The sequence below is a fragment of the Macrotis lagotis genome, chromosome 6 (assembly GCF_037893015.1).
Source record: "Macrotis lagotis isolate mMagLag1 chromosome 6, bilby.v1.9.chrom.fasta, whole genome shotgun sequence".
Taxonomy (NCBI): domain Eukaryota; kingdom Metazoa; phylum Chordata; class Mammalia; order Peramelemorphia; family Peramelidae; genus Macrotis; species Macrotis lagotis.
The window spans coordinates 62,406,271-62,420,919 of NC_133663.1; the positions used below are offsets into that span (position 1 = coordinate 62,406,271).

At 38.3% G+C, this 14,649-nt stretch overlaps 1 protein-coding gene and 1 long non-coding RNA gene across 2 annotated transcripts in view; one reads left to right on the forward strand and one right to left on the reverse strand.

The window, feature by feature from the left end:
* Positions 1-8,305, reverse strand: part of LOC141490884 (uncharacterized) — a 119,898-nt gene extending 111,593 nt beyond the window's left edge. Inside the window, exon 1 of the long non-coding RNA XR_012469383.1 lies at positions 3,204-8,305. This is a non-coding gene — a long non-coding RNA (uncharacterized LOC141490884). The remainder of the gene's footprint in view (positions 1-3,203) is intronic.
* Positions 1-14,649, forward strand: part of SERPINE2 (serpin family E member 2) — a 77,227-nt gene that overhangs the window by 12,966 nt on the left and 49,612 nt on the right. The window lies entirely within an intron of this gene.

Consider the following 14,649-nt stretch of genomic DNA (forward strand, 5'->3'; position numbering starts at 1 on the left):
CTGGTTCCTTTGATTTTAGTTTAATTCTATCCCTTCTAAACGTGAGACAATGGATTTGGAATCCCAATGTCTAAATTTCAATAGAAGCTCAGCCTCTTCTTAGTGATAGACCCTTGAGCAGGTCAGGTCCTTCAATCTTCAAACACAAGGAAAGGGCAAATTCTGAAAGGGTCTCTTAAATCACTGAATTTTGCTTCCTTTTGCTTTCACTGTTCTCTACAATGTTTTCTCTAAAATTGTCTCCATAGTGGTTGCATGATCAGTGATTAGCTTCTTTCTCTCTCTCTCTCTCTCTCTCTCTCTCTCTCAGCAATTTATTCTCTTCCTTCTTCAAACTGGTATCTTTCTAGTGAGCATCTGGCACAAGACCAAAAGATGCTTCATCATCAAGACTGTAATGCATGTGTCTGACAATCTTTCTGGATCTGACTCTATTGCTGTCTCTCTGTCTGGCTCTATCTCTTTGTTTTTTTTCCTTTTTCTCCATGTCTCTCTGTCTCTGTCTATGTGTCTCCTTCCCTGTCCTTTTTGTGTCTGTCTCTATTTGAAGCCAAACAGTTTTAAAGAACTGCAAAATAAGCATGTTTACTAACCAGTCACGCTTAGGTACTCTGAACACTGAAGGATTTGATTCAACAAAGACTCATTGGGGTCCTATCCTGGACACAGCACTGTGCTAGGGGCCAAAAGAGATAGAAAAAGAAATGCTATTCCATACCTGCTGTCATTGGTCTTAACAATTAAACATTGCAGATAAGTAAATAACTGTTTCTATAGTAAGAAGAAAATTGGCCAAGATTCATGGCATGTTAGCAATAAGGGACCATAAAGACCACTTAGTGCAACTCTATTCCTCACCCACATTCTATTGAAAAGGAAACTGGCTTAGAGAGGTTGGGATTTGTCCAAAGCCAAATGGCTGGTAGTAAATGGCAGGATTGAAATGAAAAAAATGCAGGTTTTCTGAATCTTAGGCAAATGTTCTTAATACGATGCCACACTGCCTTCTTTGTTTGGGCCTTGGGTGGTTTTTGGTTTTTTGATTTTTTGTTTTCTTTTGGCATGGGTAGGAGTCTTCTCCCTTAATAGACCTCCATTTTACCTATAAAATGAAGAGACTTGATTCCATCAGGGCTTCTTAACCCTTTCTGTGCCTTGGATCCCTTTGGCAATCTGATGCAAACTATGACCTCTCAGCATAATTCTTTTTTTTTAAATTTTATTTATTTAAGTCAATGGGTCTAAGTGACTTACCCAAGGTCACACAGCTAGGCAATTATTAAGTGTCTGAGGTTGAACTTGAACTCAGGTCCTCCTGACTTCAGCGCTGGTGCTCTATCCATTGCACTACCTAGCTGCTCCATCAGCATAATTCTTTAAAATGAAATGCATACAATAAAGCACATTGGATTATGATGGAGATTATATACTAATTATACTGAAATAGTTATCAAAATTTAAAAACCAAAAAACCCCTAAATTCATAGACTTCTTCCTCCTTTCAGGTTTTCTGACTTTCTGTTAATGTGAACAGGTACTCATTCTGAACTAGCTTTGAAATGGGTAACACATTATGAAAAACTTACTAAATTTCTATTTTATAATCTTAAACATTGAATATATATATATATATATATATATATATATGTGTTAAAAATGTTGCTTTAGGAGGCTGGGGTCAGGTCCACATCTGAAATTGTGTGTAGAAACTTCATCTACAAGCAAATCCTCTGTAATTTATTATCTAAAAGTTGCCTGGGTCTGAGAAGGTCACAGATTTATCCAAGGTTACCCCACTAGCACAGGTCTTCCAAAGGTCTCTGAGACCAGATCTCCTTCCACTATACCAAGCTACATTCATATAGACAGATAGAGATATAGACATACATATGTACATGTGTATATCTACACATATAATATTAGATATACACATATATGTATTATACAGCTATAAATAATAATTCTATAAACAAAATTAGATAAATACATAAAGCATTATATTATGTAATGATTACTGTATATATAATTATATACATTATATTGTTTATAAAATTATTTATTATACTTATATATTATAGTATTATACTAAAGGATTTATTATGTAATAATTTTTATCCATGTGTTATCTATAGATGTATGTATTAATGCATCCTGGTATAATGGAAGGAGATTTGGTCTTGGAGATCTGTGAAAGTCTTTGTGTGTGTGTGTGTGTGTGTGTGTGTGTGTGTGTTTATATATATACAGAAAAAGAGAGAGAGGGAGAGAGACAGAGAGAGAGAGAGAGAGAGAGAGAGAGAGAGAGCTGTTTAATCATTTCATTCATGTCTGATCCCATTTGGGATGTTTTTGGCAAAGATACAGAAATGGTTTGCCATTTCCTTCTCCAGCTCATTTTACAGATGAGGAGACTTGAGGCAAACAGGGTTAAGTAACTTGTCTGGGATCACACAGCTAGCAAATGTCTGAGACCAGATTTGAACTAAAGAAGATGAGTCTTCCTGACCCCAGGCCCTGAACTCTATCTTCTGAATAGTTGTATCAATCAAAAAGTATTTCTCAATCATTTACTATGTGCTAGACACTGTATTAAATTATAAGGATTTTTTTTTTAAAAAAAGGCAAAACATGGCCTCTGCCCTTAAGGAGTTCACATTCTAAGAGGGGGGACAACAAGCAAACCATCATATCCTTAGAAACTATATCCAGTGTAAATGGAAGATCATCAGTGAAGGCAGTAGCAGTGAGGGAGACCAGGAAAAGCCTCTGGCAGGAGGTGAGATTTGAGTTGAGTGTCAAAGGAAGCCAGGAGGTAAAGGCATGAGGGACAATCACAGAAAAGGGGGAGAGTCAGGCAAAAGAAAATACTATTTGCAGGAAGCAGCAAGAAGTCTGATATTACTAAATTGTAGAGTATATAGAAAGAGTGTGGGGTAGCCAGGAGGCATACAGAGCACTAGCCTTGGAGTCAGCAGGACCTGAGTTCAAATGCAGCCTCAGATTCTTAATAGCTGTATGACCCTGGGAAAGTCACATAATCCTAACTGCTGCCAAAAAAAAAGAGCACTGTAAGAAAATTTGAGCATCCCCTTGATCTAGATCCTGACAGTCTAGAGTTCCACCCTCAAGGAACCTACACACACATCTCTGTATCTGCAGAGACAGAAGCATCCATGTGCAATATTTAAATAATTCAGGTTTACCTTTGTGAAGTACCAAGTTGACTAGTATAACCAGTGCTTCAGAAATTCAGAGAAGGGAGTGATCCCTCTGAACTGATCTCATTTCTGAAGGCTTCATGGAAGTCTGAAACCCTCTGGCTTCATTGTAGGGAGAAATTAGAAGAGGGTGAGGGGTAAAAGGAAAGCACTAGAGGAGAGACCAGTTTGGGTGAGAACAGGAAGCAATGTCAGCCTTTTGAGGAAGCAAACATTTCCCAATTTGCACATATAGACTTTATAACAAATTTATTTTCTTTTCTAATACCCCAGGATTGGTAGATGAATATTTAAGCACAAAGTTCTTTATACATTTTATTTTTAAAATCCAGTGAATCTATGTAATATTGGATCCCACCAATTTGTGAAAATGCTGTTGCCCTCTTCATCCAGATTTAGGCACAAGAAAGTCTATGAGAGACTTGCTCAAAGTCATATTCCAAGTCAGAAGTTTGGCCATGAATAGAACCAAAATTTCCTCCATTCCAGACAAAGGTTCTTTCTACAATCATCCAGTTTCCCCTAAGCATCTTCACATACTTTCTGAGCAGTGTGGATATTTAGGGACTTTTGAGGTTTGGACTAGCACTCAGTTGGTATGATCTCTGAATGTGTAATATTTTTATATCAAGATTATTTATTACCCACTGGAATAAATAGACAATGACTAGGTTTGAATTTGTCAAAAGAGTGAGAAAAGATAGGGAGGCCTGTAATGGATCTAATGCAATGCACTGGGGTCCATGAATTTTTTAAAAAAGTATTTTGATAACTCTTAATATAATTGATTTCTTTTTTAATCCTGTATGTTTTATGATTTTTAAAAGGAATTTTGTTCTGAGAAGAAGGTCCTGGGCTTCAATCAGACTGCCAAAGGGATTTGAGACACAAAATTAAAAAACAAAAAGCAATCCTTTCACCTAGCACCAAAAATATTTAGCATCATGTTTGTTGTCCTTCCTGGAGTCATACTGAGGCAGGACAGGTAGCTGTCCTCTGATTATAGCCAGCCTATGGAAATGGCACTAGGATTCCAGGCTTAAGGAACTAACTAGGAGTAGTGCTACAGTGGAGCATCCATCATTGTAAAAGAATGACTAAATTCAATGTAGTTGGAGGAGGGAATAAGGGCATCAGGTAGGGCTTCTGTAGCAGTTGGGTCCAGCGGTGACCCTTGCAGGAAGTTAGAATTTGAAAAGGTTGAATTGAAATGCGTGTATATTCTAGCTGCTTGGGAGACCTGTGCTAAGCTCCATATTGAAGAGCATAGATTTGGGTGCCCAGGGTTAGGGACTGGACCCAGGAATTCATTGGAATAAGAAATTCTTCCTACCAGTACAGTTTTCTGAAACTTAATCCTAGAATAGGGAGGCACTCTTAATCTGGTATCCATGAACTTGTTTTTGTCTGCTTTCTTTTTTAAAAGTTTGATGCAATTGATTTATTTTCAAAGTTCTATGTATTTTATTTTATGCATTTCAAAACATTCTGAGGAGAGAATCAGTCAGTAGGTTCACCAGAGTGCCAAAGGGCTGCCAACATGACCCAAAGAAGGTTCGCCCCTGACTTGAAGACTTCTCTGGAACCTGTAAAGGGGAAATGACTTGCCCAGGGTCACACAGTCTTTTTGAAAAGTAACCAATTGGACAATGAGAGACAGAATCTAAACACTGCACCATGTAAAATGAAGAGTTAGCTTTTTACTAAAAAATAGTGACTGTCTACACTGCCCAGCTGGAGCACTACCTTTTCTGAATTAATTCCTGAGATTTAATTGAGTCAGTGTATTGTAATGGATGTAGAGTTGGCCGCACAGTTCTTGTACTACCTTTAACTCGTGCTGACCACAAAACCCTGAGACAATCATTGAACTTCTCAGGGTCTCCAGGCAACTCTACACCTATAAATTAGGGTGAAAGTGCTGCCATACATGAGTAGAAGGAGTTTCTGAAATCACAGGTCTTGTATCTTCTGTAAGAGGCTTTTTTCCTGGTCTCCCCACTGATGCTGCCTTCTCTCTAAAATGATCTCCCATTTGTATTGGCTATAGCTTATCAATACATAGTCATTTGCATGTAAATCTCATTTTTGATGCTGGATGATCCAGACAGAGACTTCAATAAATTTTCTGGATGTATGAGCAGCTCCTTCTCTTCATTTGTGTCCAGGATTGACCAAAGGCTGCTAGTGAGTAAATTTTTATTTTTCCCTTACAGGTCAAAAGTCTTTCTGGTCACTTAATGTAAACTCTTCCTGGAATCATTTTGCCACTGGCTTTAGATTGTACCACACTATGAATAAGTTGGTACTTTGAGAAAGATATTTTGTCCAGTGTTTGCCCAGCTATCCTAACAACAAGACCTGCCCATAATAGCAGTTCTTCTGATGAAACAATGCCCTCCAAAAAATCCTAGATTGCCAGGGTAGAAAGGGGATCAAGACCTTTATAGTTGAAGAAAATGAGGCTCAGAGAGAAATAATTTGCCAAACTGGGTTGTCAAAAACTTTGTTGTCAAAGACAGAAATGATATAGGCAGAATCCCCATGTTCAAAGGTATCAGAAAGGGGGCGGGAGGAATGATATAAAACCCTCATTAAATCATAACTAAAATAGCACTAGATATGCCACAAAATATAAAATGTGCCCTAGGGATTCTTAGAGAAGAGAAAGAGCCATATAAATAACTGGAAATTCATTGCTGGTATCAGCTGGAATTGGAAAAGCTTAGATCTCATTGTCACGGGCTTCTTTGTGGAGCTGAATCCTGTTTGGCAAGCATGTGTCTGCCCAAGAAGCCCCTTACGAAACTAAACTTTCTCTCTACCCTTTGTCTTCCCTTCACTCCTTGGAATAATTGTCTGGTTTCTTCCCTCTCTATTTCAAAACTCCCTGAAGTAACAGAAAAGCTCAAATAGTCATCTGGTATTTCTTTGGAAAAATCATAACATCACTCATTCATGTTGTCACTGGTCATCTTCGATAATGAAGAACAAACAACAGATTTACTATCCTAGCTATAAAGAAAAGGTTAAATGAGAGGATTATATAAGACTACAGATAGAATAAAATTGCATAGTTCACTTTTGTGATCAGCAAGAAAACTGATGGAAACAGTGCAAGCTGTGAGATTGGAGAATTGCGATATCATGTTCAATACTCTTTTTTCCCCCCGTGTCTATGGAACACTCATTTAAGGACAGTCAAAGTCAAAATAATTTTCTTTTTTTTTCATCCTACCCTTGAGGAGGTAAGAGGTCTGCTGTAATCTCCCATGCCCCAGTCAGACCACTTTGAGAATTTTGTGTATAGTTCTGGTAATCAATCAAACTTTAGAAAGAACTTTCAGAAGTTGACATATGTCTAATGGAGGATGGAGAGAGGATCAGAAATCATACCCAAACAAAACAGCAGTTGAAGCAATTGGTGCTGTATATGCTGGAGCAGAAGCAGTACTGGGGAAACATAATGAGTTGGCTTTGAGTATTTTCTTCATTGACCTTATAGTTGCCACATTCAAACTCATCTATCATTTTTTCTGTCAACTTGAACTTCTGGGGAAGTTCTTGAAGTCCTTGAAGTTTCTCTGTGTCATTGGCAGTTTTTCACTATTTCCATGAAAAGCTGAGAATCGTCTTTGAGCTCTGAGATTTTACCATGCTTCCCCTATAACAAACTGCTTCTAAAAATAGTAGACAAAGCAGGTTCTGATACAAAACCTTAAGTCTTCATTGTTTATACTTTTCATGTAAAACTGCCTGCCCCATGACAAACTATTTCTTCCCTCCTCTGCCTTTCCCAGTTCCTTGGTGTCTCAAATTTATTAATAGTCTGGCAAATTTTGCCAGGCATTTTGAAAGTCTTCATGGATTACATTTTCCCTTCCCCCTCCCCATTGCCTTCATACTTGTTTACCCTGTAATGAACTCAAACCAAGTATATTTTCCCTTACAGGATTCATGTTGAGTCAAGTATTTAATGATATTACCCTTTTATTATAGAGACTTTTTAAATTTAGATTTATTTATTAAATTAATTAATTTTATTTCTTATTTGTTTAGTAGCTCTTTTACTTCAAGGGAGTAGTTCCCCCCTAGGTTGCATCTTGTGTCTAAGACTTACTTTAGCAATTCATCTATCTGCCATTCAATGAGCAGTGGTAAAGATTAATCAAAGTGAACCTATGCCTGGAATGTATTTTCTTCACACTTCTACCTCTCAGTTTCTTGCAAGGCTTAGATCAGATGCCACTTCCTATCCAAAACCTCTCCTAATTTACACACTTCCCCTCCCCTCCCTGTGCCCCATTACCAGGGCCTAATCCTCAAGTTTATCACTCTCAATGATCCGAGGGGTTTTTTTTTTTTACTATGTTTGCCATTTCTCTGGTAAATGAGACATGATCCACATCTCGTAACATCAGTTGTAACTTTGGAGTTGAAGCATTATCCAATCCTGAATAAGATGGATTTGGATAGGTTGGAAAAGAAGAGATACTTATCATGTAGTGAGGAAACCAATCAACAAAGAGCATTGACAAGGCTAGGAGTTCTGAGTTCTATCCCTGCTGTCCCATTAACTCCTCCTGTGACCAGGGTTGAGTCAAAGTCAAAGACTTTCTTTGAACCTCAGTTTCCCAGGAAATTTAGACTGGGTGATTTTCAAGATCCCTTCCAGCTCTAAGCTTATGTGGAAGATAGATTAGACTCATTTTCCTTGACTCCAGAGGGGAGAACTAGAAGCAATGGGAGACAGCTTTTTGACTCTATATAAGGAAAAAAAATTCCTAAACATTGGAGCTGTCTCAAGAGCAAGTGAGTTTCCCCATCACTAGAGGGTGTCAAATGGAGATTTGAAGAAGGCCTCTCTAACCAGGCATGGGTTTTACAAGGTGACCTCCAAGGTTCCATGAACATATTCCCATGAAATGTTAATCTTAGGAAGAGACCTTGGCATACCACTCCCATGGCCCAGCCTTCAAGAATCAATCAATGCTATGATTCCTCAGTCATCCATGCACACTTCTGTTAATCCACGTCCTCCCCAGGAGTCTCCCCTCTCCCCTCCCTCAATCACTTTCCATCACTTCCCTTTTATGTGCTATCTCCCCTCCCTCTCCCATTAAATTAAAAATTCCTTGATGGTAGTGATTCTTGTTTATTTATATTTGTTTGGCCAGCACTTAACACAGTAGGAACAGTTTAGTACATGAGCCTATGGATCCATGGGTGCATCTTGACTCATCTCTGCCCCTAGTGGTGCCAGCGTAAATTTAACATAGAATGGGAAGGGCTTGGGGTGGTAAAGAAGGTTGCTACAGTATTTCAGCAAACACCTGAGCCCATTTAGCTACAGTGTCATTTATAAAGTATCTAGAAAACACTGATCGCCCTTCCCAGAAAAAAAACTTTGTGAACAACCCAGCCCTGTCAACACTGGTCCAATCTCTAGCTAAATGGAACATCTGTCTGTCTTTGCAATTAGGGAAGAGAAGGTTTGGAATTCCAGGGATTAGGATAATTTCTGGTTCACAAAGCTACTTTGAAAAGAAAAGAAAAGTGCCTTTGAACTGCTGAGGATTTTCCCATATTCCTGGAAGTCAAGAACATAGAATAGGAAATAATGTTCACTGCTAGGGAGTTAAATCTGTCAGGTGTTGCTCTATCAGGATCACTGATTTAGAACTGGAAGAGTCTTTAGAGATCACATTATTAAAATGAATTAATTTTAAAAAATAAATGTCTGAAATACTTCCCCATTTTACAGACGAGGAAGGCTAAGGCCCAAATGATAAGCGACTTAGCCAAGGTCACACAGCTAGCCAGTAAGAATCAGAATCTCGTGATTCCACATCTATCTGATTAATTAATTTTCAGGGAAATGCTCTGATATTTGAAAAATCTGACCCAAGAGTTTTGTGATTTTTTTTAAAAGTGAAAACTCTTTATTTAAAAGGAAATGGGGGGAAAAAAGAAAAGGAAATGGGGGGCAGCTAGGTGGCACAGTGGATAGAGCACTGGCCCTGGAAGCAGGAGGACCTGGGTTCAAATCCACCCTCAGACACTTAATAATTTCCTAGCTGTGTGGCCTTGGGCAAGCCACTTAACCCATTGCCTTTCAAAAACAAAAAACAACAAAAGGAAATGGATGTTACTTAACCCCATTGCCTTGCAAACCCCACTCCAAAAAAAAAAAAAAGGAAATGGAAACTAAGGATAAGAAAAGTCCCCCAAAAAAGCTTTTCTTTAAAAAAAATTATAAAGCATTAAATAGGTGCCAGCAACTTACTGCCATTGTAATTATTATCTCTTTGATCCTTACCACAACATTGGATTGTTATTATTATTTAATATCCATTATTATCCCTATTTTACAGTTGAAGAAACTGAGGCAAATAGAGAATAAGTGACTTGCCTAGGATCACACAGTTAAAAAGAGCTGATCCCTTTCTAAAGGGAAAGCTATTTCTGTGAGGACTGACTATCATTCATTACTCAGGAAAAACTGCCAGGTAGTGAGCATGGGAGCCAAGAAGACATGAAATTGAAATCAGACCCTAGCTATGTTCATGTTCTTAAATTCATCTAACCAAAACACTTCAGGTTGAGGTGAATTAGAAGCAAAGAATTTCAAAGCCCAAGGTGTCCTTAGAGAACATCTGCATAACTGTCTTGTTTTACAGGTGAAGACACTGAGATCCAGAAGTGAAGGGTCTCACCCAAGATAATTAACTAGGCTGACAGTCTTTGCTGTCTCAGTTAATGGGGTGTTCAGGGAGGACTAGCACCTCTGCCATGAGGGTTTGCCCCTATCAAGGCTATTCAGTCACTGCTGTCTACCTTCACCCAAGTCTCACCTGTAGCTCCAAGAAACTGTAGCATGCTCAGAAGTCATACCCTGGCAAAATCATTTCAACAGATGGGCTAAAGCAGATGATTGAAGGTAATCAACAGGACTCAAACCCATTGGTGAGTTAGAGGATTGGTTACCCCAAGCATGAGAAGACTTCCCCAACTGGAATGAAAGGATGAGAATAGTTTGTTCCAGTGGCTAGGGAGGCAGCTGAAGCAGGCACAGTGGAACACTTAACACTTGGTCAAACATCAAAGATGCCAAGGTCACCCACTGCATCTTAGGTCATTGTCAATTGCCTTGCCAATGGACTGTGATGACTGGAAGAGAGTGAGACTTATGACTTTGTGCAACTCTGCCTCACTTAAAACCAACTCATGCATGAGCCAAAGCATTACCATGTGATATCATCGTTGCTCTTCAAAAACAAATGACAACCACAGCTAAGCTAAAATTATATAGTATTTAGTTTTATAAAGCATTTTATATTTGCAAGGTGAACTCAGATAAAATGGACAATTTTGATTAATAAAAATTGAAAAGTTTTTCCACAAACAAAATCAATGCAAAACTGGGGGTGGAGGGGAAACTCTTCGCATAAAATTTCCCTGAGAAAGGTCTTCTATCCAAGAGATATATAAGAAACAAGAGTCATTTCCCAATTGATAAATGGTCAGAAGATGTAATCAAAGGAAGAAAATCAACACTCAATCATTTAGCAGTAAGATGAAAAAATACTCCAAAACACTAGTAAGACAGGCATAATATTATTCTATTGATGGAGCCATCAATAGTCCAGCTATTCTGAAAGATAATTTGGAACTACACCCAAAATGTCAGAATCAATTCTGACCAGAACTGAATTGTGAATACCTTCCTATCCAATGATATTAAAAGAAATCAAAGAAAGAGGAAAAGAACCTAGATAAACTAACATTTATAGCAGCTTCTTGTAACATAGAAGTAGAAATAAAGGTGGTACTCATTAGTCAGTCAATTAAAATTTAATAAGCACCTACTATGTGCCAAGTACAGTGATAAGTACTGTGAATATATTAACTGGATAATAGCTGAGCAAATTGTGGAATATAAATAGAATAGAATTTTATTGCACTTTGAGTATCAGTTTCAGAGAAATCTGGGAAGATTTATACAAGCAAAAACAGAGTAAAGTGAATAGAACAAGTGAAATACTTTAGACAGTAGTTATCAAAAACATTGTATAGACAGTTTTGAAATATTTTAGAACTCTCATAAGGGAAATGATTAACCAGAATTGCAGAGAACTCAAGATGCTGCTAGTGGGGTGCTAGATCAGAATATAGGATGAGCCTCACATCTTCAGATGTGACCAGTGGAGGTTTGTTAACTTGACTAGGTTTATTACAGGAGTTTGAAGGGTTTTTTTTGTTTTTTTCCCACTGGGTTGGGGGGGGGGGGGAGTGGATTATGAGGGCTAGTGGAAGGGTTTACCAAAAAATGAAAGGAAATATCATTGAAGAAAATGTACAAAAGACCACAAAGGAAATTTAGAAGAAAATAATACTGGTAGGACAGATTTAAAGTAGCTTTTTGGGGGCAGTTAGGTGGTGTAATGGATAGAGCATGGCCCTGGAGTCAGGAGGACCTGAGTTCAAATCCAACCTCAGACACTTAATAATTACCTACCTGTGTGGCCTTGGGCAAGCCACTTAACCCCATTTGCCTTGCAAAAACCTGAAGGAAAAAAAAAAAGAAAAAAAGCATATATAGTGAAGAAAACAAATTTCCACATTGTCCACTAAAAACAATGTCTCAATATGCCCTCTCCATCCTTCACCTCTCTATCAGGAGGTGGGACACTGGCTGGCATATTTCATCATGAGTTCTCTAATTATGGCCGGTCATTGTGGATCAGAGTCCCTAGGGTCTTCCAAAGTTGTTTGTCTATATGGAATTGTTGGGTTTTTATAAATTGTTCTGGTTCTAAGGAGCAGTGGTTTTAGTGGGTAATGAATTCCAGTTTGGATGTGTTGAGTTTGAGATGCCCATGGGACTTCTGGGAGGGGACATCCCATAGACAGTTGTATATGATGCTATCATTGGTGATCTCTCAAGGAGCAGAGCTTACATAGTGTCTTCCCCAGGTAGACATCTGTTACTAAGAGTTTCAGGCTTCTTCTTTGTTTCACTGACATATCTATGCAAGCTACATTTGCTAATGTTTCTACAGTAAAACAGGTACAATAAAAAAGCAGTGTTTTAAAAGTCACTCAACATTAAAAGTCTCAGGTCATCAATTTACAATGTGAACATTTCTGATTAGTTCAGTCTTCAGGCAAACAATATTGAATTAGAAGTGCAGAACAGCATAACATGAGGATTGGCTTGCATGCTTTTTGGGCCAGGGAATGCAAATGGAATTTCCTCATGGGAGCTTTAACTCATGTGTTACACCTGTGATCTTTTCAATTAGCTGAAGAAATGCAGAGGAATGTCCAACCTGGATGGATTTTTACAGTTGGGCCTAGTTCTGAGGACACAATTGACTATTTCATATGGAAAATTTACATAATGACTCATGGCCTTTGGGGGCTTTAATCACAGAAAATATTGTTGCAGCATTGCCGATAAAGCTAAGAGGTGCATACTTCTCTATGTGTTAGCCCCAAGATTAAAATAGCATTAAGGTGGTTATTTTGCATTTCGTTCTTGGGGATTTTGATGTGAAAGGAAAGAGTGCTAAGGGAGCCAGTACAAAACTTTCCTTATGTATGGATGTGTGAGCAGATGTGGGAATTAAAAAAAATAACCTGACTTTTCTTTTTTAGAACTCTCCAGATATAGAACTCTCTCTCTTGCTCTCTCTCTCTCTCTCTCTCTCTCTCACACACACACACACACACACACACACACACACACACACACACACACACAAACACACCAGTCTTGCAAGGTAAATGCTATTAATTTCATCACTTTCCAGTAGAGGAAACTGAGACAAACAGGTTAGGTGACTTGTCCAAGGTCACATACACTGAGAGTCTAACTTTGGGGTTGAACTTGAGACTTTTGATGCCTTTTATTCTGAAAAAGGATCCATAGACTTCACCAGCATGTCCAGGACACAAAACACATTAAGAACCAACCTCCCCCTGCAAAGAAATACTCTCTAAGTTTTCCCTTATCCTAAAATATACACCAAAAAAAAAAACCCTTCTCTTAACCTATCTTAAGTTGTTAACTCATCCTTCTTTTCCCTCCCTGCCCCTTTAGTTTTTATTTAATTCATTTCCAAATGTATTCCTTCCCTGGTTCCCCCTTCTCCCCAACACCACCACCAAGTATGATTTTGGCTCCATATCCAGGAGATAACCCATGTTACCTCCTTGTTCAATAAACTCCAGTGATTTTTCCCTCTTGCTTGGAATGTTCTCCCTCCCTCTCCTAACCTTCTCTACCTTTCAGTTTCCCAGTTTTCCTTCAAGATTCCAATCAAATCTCACCTTCAGAAGGATGCCTTTCCTACCTCTCCCCTCCTCCCTCACTCTTGGTTCCTAGACTGATTTGTGTACTGGCCTAGGTAGAGACCCAAGCATTATTTCTATTGGAAAATGAAGTTTGGGTTCCAAACCATAACAAACATACTTTGGGAAGATAACCAGCCTTGTTAATTGGGAAGTCTATATGTGACATTGATACATAATTTCCAAAATTAACAATGTAAATTGAAAGAAGTTGATATTGGAAGGAATTCCTTCCTCATTTGGGATGTCTAATCCTCCCCCTTCCCATTGTAAATGTGGTTTTTTAATACTTAAGAAAAATCTTCAGTGAGACATAAAAGATAGAGAGTGCCCCAAAACAAAGTAAGAGGACCTATACTCAAGTATGCAACAAAAAGCAAATCTTTACTCTTCTGGGCCTCAATTCTCACAAATATAAATACAAATATCTGAACTCTCTTCTGGATACTGCTCCATGTATGATTCCAAATTTTACTTAGATGTTTTGAAAGACTCACCTTCCTGGATTTTCCTTAGAGTTACCTTAAAATGTTTTGCTTCATGGCATTGGTTCTTAATAATTACTACTATTACTACTAATAATAATACTGACCTCTAAACTCCACTATTTTGGGACTTCTTTGATCCCCTTTCAGTTTCAGGATAGTATAGAAAAACACTCTTCCTTGTGTTGCCTGAGCTTGGCAGTCTTGGAAAATAACAGAAAAAAATACCTGGAAGCTAATATATTGACCACTGTTAATAGAATAAATCAAACTTTCAGACTCCAGTAGAGAAAATTCCCAAGCTTTCCCTACCAGGTCACCCAAGGGCCTTTTGTTCAGGATGCCAGTAGTGGCCATTTTGGATTACATTCCAACAGGTAATCTCCAGGGACAAGGAGACCAGTGAGCCAATCTCTCCCCAAGGGTGTTTAACCCAGATGTGAAAAGCTAATAAAGTACTATACTGTACCACTGAGTCTTTCCAACAGCAAAGGAATGAAACTAGAGGTTATTTAGTCAACTTTTGGCATCCAACTTGAAAAATAACACCAGTTAATTGAGAGTTGGATTTAGGGTTGGTTTTTTTGGCG